At 39.1% G+C, this 14740-nt stretch overlaps 1 protein-coding gene and 1 pseudogene across 1 annotated transcript in view; one reads left to right on the plus strand and one right to left on the minus strand.

Moving 5' to 3' along the window:
* The window catches only part of Trhde (thyrotropin releasing hormone degrading enzyme), a 441021-nt gene that overhangs the window by 128043 nt on the left and 298238 nt on the right, over positions 1-14740 (plus strand). The gene's annotated exons all lie outside the window — the stretch shown is intronic.
* LOC101615205 lies at positions 2817-4403 on the minus strand (annotated as a pseudogene).

Raw genomic sequence — 14740 nt, forward strand, 5'->3', positions numbered from 1 at the left:
TGTGCCTGCTTTTGCTGTGGAGTGACAGATGCTCCTTTTGTGTAGCTCAGTCTCTGCTCCCCCCTGCTCAAGTAAGTCACTGCAGCAATTCTCCTTGAGTTCTACTGAACCTCAGTTTTCCCTCTCTTCATTGGCTCTTATCTATCAGCATTAAAAGAATGGTCCAATTTTCTCCACTGGACCATCCACATGTGCGTTCACTCTAGCTGCAGAACCATTTTTCTCCTTGCTTTTGTTGTTAAACTGCTTGAAAGGATTGTCTTTGTGCATGGACTCTGATTTCTCTCTTCCTCTGTCTCCAAAATGTACTCTATATCAGACTCTTAGCCTGAGCACTACACGGAAACTTCACAAGTCTAATATTGCCTCCATGCTGCAAATTCTACTGCCAGTTCTCAGCCATCCTTTTGAGTGGTCTGATGTCATGGTGCTACCCAACTCCTTGAGACATTTTTTATTTTAATTTGTCTTTCAGGACAATGCATTTTACTTTTCCCTGCTCAGTGACTATTCCTTTTATTCTTTATTTTTATTTTTTTTTATCATTAAAGCTTTCTACCTGCTTAGTACTTAAGCGCTGTAGAAGTCAGGTTTTATATCTCCCCTTTTTGTTATTTAGTGTCGCGACCTCCTTCTGTGACCCCATCTTTGAAAATTGTTTGCTGATTCCGGTGATTCCTAGATTTATATCACAAATCTTTCCCTCACCTTAACTCCACACATCTACCTTCTCTTCTATTGCTGTCTATGTTGCATGCAAAAAAGCCAAACAACCCAAACCAACAACCCCAAAGTCTGCTCCCTTTGCTGTCACACAATCATCTGTACAGAAGACCTCTGTGGCCTCAAAAGGTATGAGGATTTCTCATTACCAATCAATTCTGAAATATATATCAGCTGAATGTCTTATGATTTAATCCAATTTTAACTTCATCTACCTGGGAAGAATGCTTGATCCCACAAATTAGGGCTTTCCTGCTAAATTTACCCTAACTAATTTTAAAGCCCAGAGAGGGATTTTTTTTTTCTCTCTTTTGTGCTTCTGTAATGATAGGTTTCTACAACAGTCTCCTAGAGTTTAATTAATTTTCCTGAGTGACTCTCCTTTACTAGTTTATTGTAAAGATATGTTAGAGGATATAGATAAAAAATTCAGATAAAAAGTAAAGGTCATGTTCATTTTTAAGTAACCTTTGAGGGGGAAAAACAAGCAAACCTTCAACCTGATTCATTCTCATGTTACATGGCCAAACTATCAACCAATCCATGTAGTTCACATTGTAAAACTACCTTGAATTGGCTCATTTCTCACTGTATTCAAAGCTACCTCTCTCATTCCAGTCATCATGCTCTGTTACTTGGATCAAGAATTCAACCTATGGGAGGCTGAGGCAGGAAGACTGAATTTGCACGAGCCTGGGCTTCATAGTGAGACTATTTCTTAGAGAAACAAAAAGTTTAACCTAGATAAAATTTGAAGTTAAAGTGGTATGAGAACACAGGATGATGGAACTTATAGACAGTGCCTGATTCATGATCATTCAATTTAACAATTTTAAATTTTAGATTCGTGTGAATGCTACATGTAGCATGTAGCATGTACAAGTAGGAACCATTCTTTTAAATTTTTATCTTTTCCTGGGTGATGTGATGCGATACTCTGGAGATTCTGGGCAGCATCCACAAGTTGCAGCTCCAGCCAGACAAGTGATCATGAGACTAGACAACTGACCCTCTACAGTGCTGTAGGTTAGGGATATTAAATGCATCTCTCACTTTTGATAAGATCATTGGGATGTAAGACCACCTAAAGTCAAAGAGCATCTGTATAGAGTTCCCACCGTGAATGGTGGAGTTCCCTGGCAGCGCTGCTCTGCTGTCCAGCATCCTAACGGCCTCTCTTTACTCACAGAGTACAATTTAGAACTCTTCCCTGGACCAGGACAACCCTTCATTATCTTGCTCTTCCTTGCCATTTTAACCTCAGCTTCTGTTTCTCTACCACTTACTTTTTTTGTTTTCTCTACTCTGTACTCTTTGTCTCCAGTACATCAAACGTTCTCAATTCTAAGGCATTGGTACTTTATTTTCTCACAAACATGAACACTTTTTTTCCCCTTTTTACAGTTTTTAAAAGGAAGATTTATTTAACAAGGTTTACTTAGTACAACACATCTAAATAGAATTCACAATACAAGGAAAGATTTAAACCAAAGCCTCAGAATCCCATACAAACAGCATGACCAAACTCCTAAAATATTGGCATTACATCTCAAAATTGTCTCAGATCTTAGAAAAATAAAAGTGTACACTCATGTGACTTACAGGGATATTAAACGAAAAACCTAGAATTAACAAACATGCCAAATGTTGTCACTTTGAATTGTAGACACAGCTCCTATATTTGAGTTTTACAGAAAAGCATGTATTTCAACATACATCTGACGTTTTCAATGTATTGTGGTATAAGAGCAACATTTAACATAAGTGAAATTGCTTTAAAACTAAATATGCTTACTGCTTAAGTACACTCCTACAACATAACTAACTTGAGGAAAGCTGAAAGTTGTTTTAACAGTTATGGTCAATACGGAACTTTGTTATTACACCCTAGATGAATGTTTCAGTGTTCAAAATTACTGAGCTTAAAGTTTTAAACAATCTTAACTTTCACTTTACAGTAAGCATGCATCACAAGCCTGTAATGCAAAACTGTTAATTTTTTTTCTTAAAAAAAAAGAAAAAGAAGGAAGAAAGACACTGACCAGTAGTGATCAGAAGCAATTATATTTCCCATTTACCAATCATCCTGGATATACTAGACATCCCTCCCATTCTATCCAACTCCTATAAATGCATAGCTTTTATTTCTGTAATAGCTGTTTAATGTTCCTTCTCTACCTAAGCAAGGTTTGACTGATAGTCACTGGAGTTTTCCTGCAGAACTTGGTCATATCCACTCATACTGCTCTGGCCACCATAACCACCTCCATAACCATCACTCAGCTGCTGGCTAGCAGGACCCCCATACCTAGACTGGTTGGATGAACCCATCCCTCCCATCATTTGGCTTCCATAAGCACCACCACTTGCCCCTGCTGTAGAATTCAAAAAGAGTTCTACATAGCTGTGATCATAAGCCCCTCCACTTGTTCCTGCAGTAGAATTCAAGAACAGCTGTATGTATCTGTGCTGTATATTAGCCTGATCTTTTGCCATAGCTGCCACAGCCTCCTCATGAGTAGCAAATTCAACATCTGCCTCACCTGTAACTCTGCCATCAGGTCCTATTTCAATGTGTGCTCTCATGGAATTGAGAGGTGAGAAAAAATTATAAATATCATTCTCAGTGGCTCCATAAGGCAACCCTCTCATGTGTACACAGTGCCTTGTGGTACTCTGGAAACTGGACCCACCATCTCCACATCTGTGATCAGACATTCCTGTGAAACAGTAATTGAAGTCTCTTTCAAATCTATCAGACCCAAAGCCATACCCATCATTATAGCCACCATAATCATCGTAACCTCCACAACCTCCACCATAGGCACTTCTCCTCATCCTTTCAAAGCCAGCTCCTCTGCCAATGCTATTATATCCTCTACCAGCCCCTGGCCTATCATAGGGACCTGGATGCTGCATGGCCATGAGCTTTCGAGGGGGATCATAGTGGATTTGGACTTCAGCTCTGCTACTCTTGGAGATTTCAATATACCTGTGCCCTGTTCTTTCCTTGTGTTTCTTTAAGGCCTTTCCAGCTATCTCCTGTGATGCAAACTGCACAAATACCTCCCCTGTGCTCCTCCCCTGAAAGTCCACCGGCAGTGTCATCCCATTTGGCACAATTTCCAACCCTGAAAAGAACTGAACAATCTCTTCCTTGCTACAGCCAAATGGGAGTCCTCTAAGCCGGACGAAGCCATCATTGGCAGTATCAGGACTATTTGGACCTGTATGCTCCAACACCCGATCCATGTCAGCACTGCTGGACTTGGATACTTCTACATATCTGTGTCCCATGGTTTCTCTGTTTTTCTTCAGAGCCAATTTCACTTCATCTTCAGATTCGAGTTCGACAAATGCTTCGCCACTTGGTCTGCCTTCTCTGGTGTAGATGAAATGAATACCTGATGTGCCATTTTGGATTTTGCAATCAGAGAAGCGCATCACTTCCTGGGCTGAGCAGGACCAGGCAGGCCTCTGACCTTCACCACGAGCCCCTCCCTGCCTTCTGTGCTCAGCATCATGGTGACTGTTAGGCTCTTGGTGGCAAAGTTGGATCAATGCAATTTCAATGTGGCCTTTGACCCTGCTAGAGTTTCTTCCAGGAATCTGGTCAACAGAAATACTTCAAAAATGTTCGCTGCAGCAGCACTCTAACGATCACGGCTAATTTTCTTCCTTCTTCCCGCAAACAGCTATAGTGAGATGATAGAAGACTACCAGAGCTACTTCTGCTCACGTAAGCCATGAACACTTTTTCTGTGTCTAGGCACACAGCTGAGATATCACCATCTGCACTGAGATCTGACCCTCCACTTGACTTTCAGCCATGGTGATGACTTCCCATTTTTTTCCAACAGTTTGCTTTGCCCCACAGAACTTACTATTGTACTTAGCATGTAATTTATTTCTGTATTATTTATTTTCTTTATTGTCTATACCCAATTCTGAGCCCTCTGCCTCCCCAACTGTAAACTTTGTGAGAACAAGTACTTTTGGTAATATGTTCACTGATCTAATTCCTTCTATCTAGAGCTGTGCCTTGTCCAAAGTAAATAACCTTTCCATGAATAATTGAGAAGAAGTTGTGATCAACTTCTTTCTGTTTTACTATATAAGAAAGAACAAAAGGGACAAGGCTTTGTCTGATTGTATGTTTGTATGTGTGTGAGAGCATATCTGTGCATGTGGAGGCCATTAGTTGATACTGGGTATCTTCTTCCATCACCCTTTACCTTATTTACTGAGGCAAGGCCTCTCAGTTGAAGCAGAGTTTGCCAATTTGGCAAGTCTAGCCTGCAATTTTGTACTTGGGATTGCCTGTCTTTACCTTCCAAGCACTGGAATTACAGGCTGACCACCATGCTCATAAGACATTTACGTGGATTCTAGGGCCCCAAACTCCTCATACTTGGAAGGCAAACACTTTATCCATTGAGCCATCTCTCTAACCTTGGAACTCTCTTTTGATAAGTGCAAGTGGAAGGGTGGCAAGATGAATTAGCCATACTTGATACCTCTTATTCCTTACTGATCCAGTAAAGAAATTATTGATGAAGAAATATAGGCTATTTGGCCTGAGAAATAATGAGCTTTTATTTTGTTATGGTGGGGAGGCTATTAAAAATCTAAACATTAAACTTTTGATGTTTTTATCTGAAAACCTGAAAATATAATAACCATTTATTTGTCTATAAGCTATTTTCTTCTTTGTTCTTTAAACTGATGACATTCATTCATGTACCTGACAAACACTTGTTACATGTGTGTTACACACCAGACTTAATATTTAAGACACTGGAAAATCAGTAGTTAATAAAAGAAGCAGTGATCTTCCCATTGGGCTTATACACTGATGAAGGAGAAAAACTGACATGTATATATATATATATATATATATATATATATATATATATATGGATATATATGGATATATAGATATATGGATATAGATATAGATATATATAGTTCTGGCTAGAACATGATGACTGACTGCTATGGAGATAATAGTAGAGAAGGCAGTGTATGAAGTATTAGTGGGAGAGAGTTAGGAAATACTTGTTGAGTTGATCATGTGAATATATGAAAGAGAAGCAACTTAAGGAGGAGGGTGTCTGACTTAATGGATAAACAGCAAGAAGACCTATATGCTTGCAGCAGAGAGGCAAAAATTAGCATGGATGTAGTCTTTGAGATAACTGGCAAAGTGGAAAGAAAGCTTCTTGGCTGGCCATTGGCAGACATGTACCTGCATTATGAGCAAAGTTATTGACCTTGGGCTGCCATAACAAAATTTAATAGGCTGGATGGTTTACAAAACAGAAGTTACTTTTCTTGTTATTTCTGGAGTTGATTTAGGTTCAGGTGGTGAGGCTCTCTTCCTGGCTTATATAGGGCTTCCTTCATAAGTGTTCTCATATGGACAAGGGAAAGCAAGTGCTCTGATGCATTTTCTTATAAAGGCCCCCATATCTCATGATATGGGCACTATCTTCATACCCCATGTAAATTTGATTAATGGTCTCTGAGGCTCATCTCCAAATGTCATTACATGGTCAGGGTTTCAACAGAGGGCTGTATGTTTATGTGCCCAGGGGTGATGTAGGTGGGGCACAATTCAGTCCTCATGTGTGATCTGGTAGCACATATGTGTAAGGAGTTATGTCAGCTGCTTCACATAGCATAGACTGCTAAGGGTATGAGAGAGAAACCCAGAGTAGAAAGAATTGGCTGTATTCAGCCAGGAAATAATGTGCATTAGTTCAGAGTAGAAGCAGAGAAGGTGGTAGGAAGGGAGCAGATCTGTGATATATTTTGAAACAAGAATCAATGAAACATGCTGTATTAAAATAGGACTTCACATAAAATCTTGTTGTTGGTTAAATTATAGTTTAGGAAATTGTGACATCATATCCATCATATACATATGCTTGTTTTCTTATCTAGCTATAGTAAATGGGATAAATCTTAATTTTTTTCATTTCTATTTTTTCTGTTTGTATATATACATATGTATATGGGTATGCACTTGCCATGTGTACATGCAGAAGTTAGAGGACAATCTTGGGGCGGTTTCTCCTCTCCTTGCACCATGGTTTTTAGTTTGCTTGTTGGTTTTTGTTTTTGTTTTTCAAGGTAGGGTCTCTCTCTGGTCCAGGCTGACCTGGAATTAACTATGTAGTCTCAGGGTGGCCTCGAACTCATGAAGATCTTCTTACCTCTACCTCCCAAGTGCTGGGATTAAAGGTGTGTGCCTCCACACCCGGCTCTTGCACCTTGTTTTATGCCAGGATCTCTCTTGCCACTGCTGCTTGAGAGCTTCTGGGTTCTCATGGCTCCATCTTCCATTGCCAAAGGTGCATTGGGATTACAGGTTACACATACAAGTGGCATTTTCTATGTGTCTTCATGTGGACATTGGAGAGGAGCAAATTTGGGTCCATGGGTTTATAAGAAAGTGCCTTTAAGTGCTGAGTGATCTTCCCAGCCCCAGGGAGGAATCTGTGTGTTTCCTTTTCTTCTTCTTCCTAATTTGAAATTAACATAGCAAAATAAATAATTTGCAATTTCTAAACAGAGAAGCTGTACTTAGAACAAAATAATGACTGTAATAATTCTCTTCTTGTGAGAATGGTTTCCTTCACTGGCCATTGGTCAAGCTGGAGTTAATTATGGTCACACTGCAATCTGAAGCCCTGGAGAAAGGGAGGAACATTTCATTAAAGTCTAGCTGGGGATTACTGCTGATGGAAGCACTGCCAATCAGACAATTTTCAAAGAAAGGTGACCATTCTCGTAAACTTCAGAGCTAAAATAGCTTATACTGAGATCAGAAGGTTTTTTTCAAATTAGCTTTATTTCAAGAAATTGAGACTGAGGGGTTGTTATGTAAATTAGGGCTAAGTATCTTATCTAAAGTCCATTAAAACAAAATGTTCTACTACAAAGACATAGTCAAAATACATTTTTTTCCCTTTCCTTTTTCTGTTGTTATGGTGGAAGTGTTTATCCAGTTCAGAACATTTTCAGTCTTTCTACTGTGATTACTTATTTCTCAAGTTTAGGAACTAGAGTTGTTATCATAACCATGGCATCCTCCTCCCTCCCTTCCTTTCTCTTTCTCTCTTTTTCTTTCTTTCTTAGAGAATAAGAGGCAGGTAGAGAGAGAAGGAGGCAGAGAAAGAGAGAGAATGAGCATGTGAGGGCCTCCAGCTCCTTGCAAATGAAGTCCAGACACATGCACCACCCTGTGCATCTGGCTTACTTGGGTACAGAGGAATGGAACCTGGATCCTTAGTCTTCGCAGGCAAGTGCCTTAACCACTAAGCCATCTCCCCAGGCCCATGTCATCATTCTTTTAGCTCTTTACTTAAGGCCTCATGATCTTATCAAATATTGAATAGTAATAGTCACCCTTACTGCAAACTGTGGTCTTTATTTATTTGTATATTTTCTTTTCAGTCCTAGGGATGGAATGCAGGGCATTATGCATAGTAGGAGATGTTCTTCCATTGAGTTACATTTCCATCTCTTGGTTTTATAAAACATGATCTTTCTATGTAGTTTAAGCTGGTCTTGGACTTGCAAACCTCCTGCTTCAGCTATTGTAATGTAGGGATTACAGTTATGCATCACTATGTCTGGTTTACATAGGGATTTTTGTTTATATATATTTTTTTATGGGGGGACAGATCTGAGAAGCAAAGGTACTATGATAATCTGAGTGAACAAAAATGGCTTTACTCATTTGTTTAATATAAGAGGTGAGTCCCCATCAAACTAAAATTGTGCATGTATTGATGCTAAGAGATGATTGCAGGAAAACAGAATCTAAGGGAAAACATTCTAGCTAATAGAAAATGTTTCATTTTGAGGGCTGGAGAGACAGCTTAGCAGTTAAGACAGTTCTGTGGGAAGCCTAAAGCCCCATGTTCAACTCTCCAGGTCCCATGCAAGCCAGATGCAAGGTAATGCAAGTGTGCAAGGTCGCACATGTGCACTAGGTGGCACACAAATCTGGAGTTCAAGTATAGTGGCTGGAGACACTGGTATGCCAAAACTCACTCTCTCTCTCTCTCTCTCTCTCTCTCTCTCTCTCTCTCTCACACACACACACACACACACACACATTTTAAAAAGGCCAGTCTGTTGGCCTTGCCTCAAAAAAGAAATGTTTCATTTTGATGATGAATTTTATTTTATAAAATCATCTATTCGTAAAAGCTTATGACTTTATCCATCATGACACTAGAGAGATCTCAGAGTTTGACTGAATTTTTTGAGTGACTTCAAGTGGAAAATATACTCCTGGTCTACATTTTAGTCCTAAAATCTTTCACTAAGATCTTTGAGAATTTATTTTTTATTTGCTTTAGTTTTTTATGGCAGGGTTTCATACTAGCTCAGACTGTCCTGGAATTCACTCTGTAGTCTCAGGCTGGCCTTGAACTCACAGTGATCCTCCTACCTCTGACTCCTGAGGGCTGGGATTAAAGGCATGTACCATCACTCATCATGCCCTACTCTTTGAGAATTTGGATGCTGCTGCACATGTTATTTGGAATGTAAAACATAAGGAAGTGTAAAACAAACTTTGGCCTGACAGGGAGGCTAGAGCATCTTTGCAGAGCCAATTCAATATGGTAGCTGTAAATGAAGCCTTTGGGGTAGTTCGGAAGCTTTTAAAAGGGTGATTCTTTTTTCTTTTCAATTATTTTATTGATAGCTTCCATGATTGTAAACAATTTCCCATGGTAATGTCCTCCCCACCCCCCACTTTCCCTTTTTAAACTCCATTCTTCATCATATACCCTCCCCATCACAATCAGTCTCTCTTTTATTTTGATGTCATGATCTTTTCCTCCTATTATGATTGTCTTGTGTAGGTAGTGTCAGGCACTGTGAGGTCATTGATATGCAGGCCATTTTGTGTCTTGGGGTAGCACGTTGTAAGGAGTCCTACCCTTCCTTTGGCTCTTACATGCTTTCCGCTACCTCTTCTGCAATACACCCTGAGGCTTGGAAGGTATGATAGAGATATTGCAATACTGAACACTCCTGTCACTTCTTTCCAGCACCATCATGCCTTCTGAGTCATCCCAAGGTCACTGCCATCTGAAAAGAGAAGATTCTCTATGAAAAGTGAGAGTATCATTAATATATGGGTATGAACACTAAGAGAAGTGCTTACTAGGCAGTTTGATAAACATAGTATATGCATTTAGCTAAACAGCAGCAGATGTTACACCCCTAGGGCTCATGACATACCTGTTTTAAGTTTTCAATATCAGGGATGTATTCTTTCCCATGGAATGGGCCTCCAGTTCAATTAGAGGACAGTTGGTTTCCACCATGACAGACATGCCACTAGTGTACCTGTTAGCTCACTTGGCCTGGGTTACCAAATATAAGGCTTGCAGTGTCCACTGTTGAGTATCTTCACTGGTGATTTCTCTCTCTCCCATTGAACTGCATGAAGAATGGCTTCTTCCAGCTTTCTGTAAGCTGTTCTACATGGAGGAGGTTATCCACTCAGTTCCAGGAGGATTTGTCAGTGGCCTTGCAGCCCAAGTATGTGGAGTCTTCAGCAGTAGGGTCTTACCATCTATTTCTGGTGGGAAACCAAGGGCTTTGGCAATGGCGTATAATGTTTTGGAGGCATCAGGGACCTCCCTGGCCAACAACTCACTGGAAGGTATCCAATCCCTGGCACTGAAAAATTTCTGGCAGCAATCTATGGCTCCTGAGTATTCCATTGTCCAAATAAGTAGGTTTCCATATGATTTATTTTTATACTCTTAGATTTTGATGGTGATTGTGAAGAGAGGTTGAGTCGGCAAATGACCAAATGCCATTTTTTTAGTTAGAAGAACTTTAATGACTTAGCACTTAGAGTAATTTTTTATATTGGCTTTATATGTTTCCCTTATGGGATCTGTCTTCATAGGCAAAGTAATTCATGAATGACCTAGAGTGTGTTTTTTTTTAAGTATTTTACTTATTTACTAATGAGAGAGAAAGAGACAGATAGAGAGAAAGAGAGAATGGACACACCAGGGCCTCTAGCCACTACATACCAACTCCAGACACACGTGCCCACTTGTGTATCTGGTTTACCTTGGTCCTGGGGAATCGAACCTGGGTCCTTAGGCTTTGCAGGCCAATGCCATAACTGCTAAGCCATTTCCCCAGTCCCCTAGAGTGTGTCTGTTTATTTATTTATTTATTTATTTATTTATTTATTTATTTATTTATTTGAGAGCGACAGACACAGAGAGAAAGACAGATAGAGGGAGAGGGAGAGAATGGGCGCGCCAGGGCTTCCAGCCTCTGCAAACGAACTCCAGATGCATGCGCCCCCTTGTGCATCTGGCTAACGTGGGACCTGGGGAACCGAGCCTCGAACCGGGGTCCTTAGGCTTCACAGGCAAGTGCTTAACCGCTAAGCCATCTCTCCAGGCCAAGAGTGTGTTTTAAACAGTGTAGCATAGCATGAATAAATTGTTTAGCATTTATGCAAATAAATTACAGACCAAAAGATATTCACTAAGCTGTAAAATAATTGGTAGATTGATAAAGTTTAGGATCATTTGGCTTTTGAAACACCTTGCCAATTTTTATTAATATCAATAAAGCTAACTGGTCATTAGTATGAAACTTGATGAGCCAAACTCTTCTTAGAGAACAAACCCCACATTTTATATATGTAGCAAAAATATAAGAATAATTGCTTATGCCTATTGTAATATACTAAACTGTGTTCCTCTCAAATTTTTTTGTTGAAGTTCTAACTCCCAATGCAACTGTATTTGGAAATAGTAATTAAAAGGTAATTGAAGGTAATTAAGATTAAATAAGGTAATTTGAGTTTGGTCCTAATGTGTTAGGATTTGTGTCTTCATAAGACCCAGAAGGGAGGGAGGATACAGGGAGTGTGAGACAGCTTTATGTCTCTGTTGTGTGTTGACATAGCACGTAGATGACAACCTAAAGCCAAGAAAAGACTTTGGCATTCTGGCACTGTGAACTTAAATTTCCTGCTACTGGAACTATTTCTTTAAAAGCCATCCATCTTGTCTTAATTTTTTTCTTGCAGCCTAAGCAGCCCATAAATATTTGAGGTTGGGTTGTTTTCAGTACCATTTGCTGAGATTTGTGGTGGGTACAGCTACCAATGAGGACAAGATAAATATGAAGACTGTGACAATCACTTTAATTATACACACATTTTGGCACAATTACTTTGATCATTTAAGAAGACCATATATTCGGGCTGGAGAGATGGCTTAGCGGTTAAGCACTTGCCTGTGAAGCCTAAGGACCCTGGTTTGAAGCTCGGTTCTCCAGGTCCCACGTTAGCCAGATGCACAAGGGGGCGCGCGCGTCTGGAGTTCGCTTACAGAGGTTGGAAGCCCTGGCGCGCCCATTCTCTCTCTCTCCCTCTATCTGTCTTTCTCTCTGTGTCTGTGGCTCTCAAATAAATAAATAAATAAATAAATAAATAAATAAATAAATAAATAAAAAGAAGACCATATATTGGGATTTGTCTTCTGCATTATTCCTCCTCATATGTAGTAAAATATGATTATAAAGAATTTTAAGAGCTGGAGCAATGGCTTAGTGGTTAGGTCATTTCCCTGCAAAGCCTAAGGACCCTTGTTAAACTCTCCATGTCCCATGTACCCAGACAAACAAAGTGATGTAAGTGTGTAAGGTGGCACATGCATCTGGAGTTTTATTGTAGTAGTTGGAAGTCCCAGTGCACCAGTTCTCTTTCTCTCTCTCTCTCTCTCTCTCTCTCTCTCTCTCTTGCTCACTCACTCTCTTGCATGAAATAAAAAAGAAGGCCAGTCTTTTGCACTTGCCTCAGAAATAAAAAGAATTTTAATCATTTAAAGAATCATCCATAATCAATTTTATGGTGGTCATCTAAGGTTTTGCAGAGTACCAGGTGGGAAATACATTCAGCTTTGTGAATTATGCCATCTCAGCTACTTCTGGGCCATTGTCATGAGAAAACAGTCATAGATAACAACCATATGAACAAAATGTAACTGTATTCCAGTAAAAATCTACTTACAAGAATGGAGTGCTTGGCTGTAGAGTGGCTCAGCAGTTAAGGTGCTTGCTGACAAAGGCTAATGACCTATATTTAAAAATGATATTCTTTAGATTTAATGAGAATTATATTTTGTTACTGCACATTGATGTTTTATATATCACATATTCATTTCTCATATGACATTGTCCCATGAAGACTTATGTGCTGTTTTCCTCATGTAACCTACTCGTTATTCTCACCTTATGTGAATAATATCTAGAAACTAAACTTTTCTTTGAGGATTAACACATATTTTTATATTATTATTTTATTTGTGAGAGAGAAAAAGAGAGAGACAATTATTGTACCAGGGCCTTCAACTGCTTCAAATGAACTCCAGCTGTGTGTACCCCTTATGTACATGTGCAAGATTGCACATTTGCATCACTGTGCATCTGGCTTATGAGGGACCTGGAGATTTGAACATGAGCTTTTAGGCTTTGCAGGCAAGTGCCTTAACCACTAAGCAATCTCTCCAGCCCAACACATATATTTTTATCTGCAACTTCTAATAATGCATGAAGCTACAAAAGAAGGAAGTAGAGAGTAATGGCTGGTCATAAAGACATTTGAATCAGGTATCTAGACTTGAAACTCAAGTCACTATCTAGTAATATTCGATATTATTTTTATTTATAGGATGCTTTTTCTCAGAATACTGGACTGCAAAGGCTCTTGTGTAGGTTATGGCAGCACATTTCAGAGCTGGGGCTCCAGGAAAGTGACCCTCATTGTGATAAGAATTCTGTTTCAAACTATAGGGGATAAGGAAAAGGTGGGAAGACAAGTGAATAAACAAATAGTAAGCGAACAGCCAGTCTTGGGTAACATGTTATGTTTTCAGGATCTGTCACATCTTTAAACCTAGCAAATGGTTAAATTGAATATCATTTCTCTCAGTGTCAGGTTTTGTATATCTGTTGTCAAACATATCAGTCAGTAAAGATACAAGATGAGCAAAACCACAAATAAATGATTGCAAGAAAGAAAATATGCTGATTCTCATTCTTGAATGGAGGTTGATGTATTTTGATCAATACAGTGCTGTGTGTTAGAGTTGACACAGTGTTTCATAAGAGGATGGAGAAGGAATATTATAATGCTGAGCTCGCATGTGAAGTATATCACAAGTATCACAAACTTGTACTATGGATTTTTATGAAAATATTAAAGTTTACTGTTAAACAGTCTTTTATTCCTTCATGGTTATACATCTGTATTTCACTCATGCATTATATTATTGAGAGAGCAAAATCAAATTATAATTGGTAATTTGAAGTGTGCAAGCCTAGCTTATGTGAACATGTCCAGGTTTGCTGCATGCACTGAAGTTGGCAATATTTTAGGAAATAGTTTAGACAGTGAATTGCATTTACTTGGAGGCCATAAAATAAGTTATTATCACACTTAATTTGAATGCTTAATTTAAATCTGTTGAAATAAGGGTCTAATAAATGGAGCAAAACAAAATTTTCTGGGCTCTAAAACTATAAGCAGAGCGAAAGTTGATTAGCAGCTCAGCTAACGTAGATTCTGAAGCTTGTGCTCTGAGTGGGACTTAAGAGAGAGAGCAGCAAGTGTTCTTGAAATGACTTATGATCCTTCACTTCTTACAACAAACTTCCAAAGAGATCAGTAGAAACAAGAAAGTCATAATTATACTCATTAGCCTTTTCCTGAGGACAGTTTATTCTGCTCCATTGACATCATAATCCCAAGCAACCCTAGGCATCTCTCATCACTTTGAGACACACACATACACACACACACACTCACTACATGCATGTAATATGTATTTGCTTGCACAAAATAATATACATACACATATTTATGCCTATGAACACACATTCTGTAATCTGATTTAAATTCACTCCTGTTCTATATTGTTTGATTCTTCCCTTTGGATCTCCCTATGTC

This window comes from Jaculus jaculus, chromosome 6, assembly GCF_020740685.1.
Source record: "Jaculus jaculus isolate mJacJac1 chromosome 6, mJacJac1.mat.Y.cur, whole genome shotgun sequence".
Lineage (NCBI taxonomy): Eukaryota > Metazoa > Chordata > Mammalia > Rodentia > Dipodidae > Jaculus > Jaculus jaculus.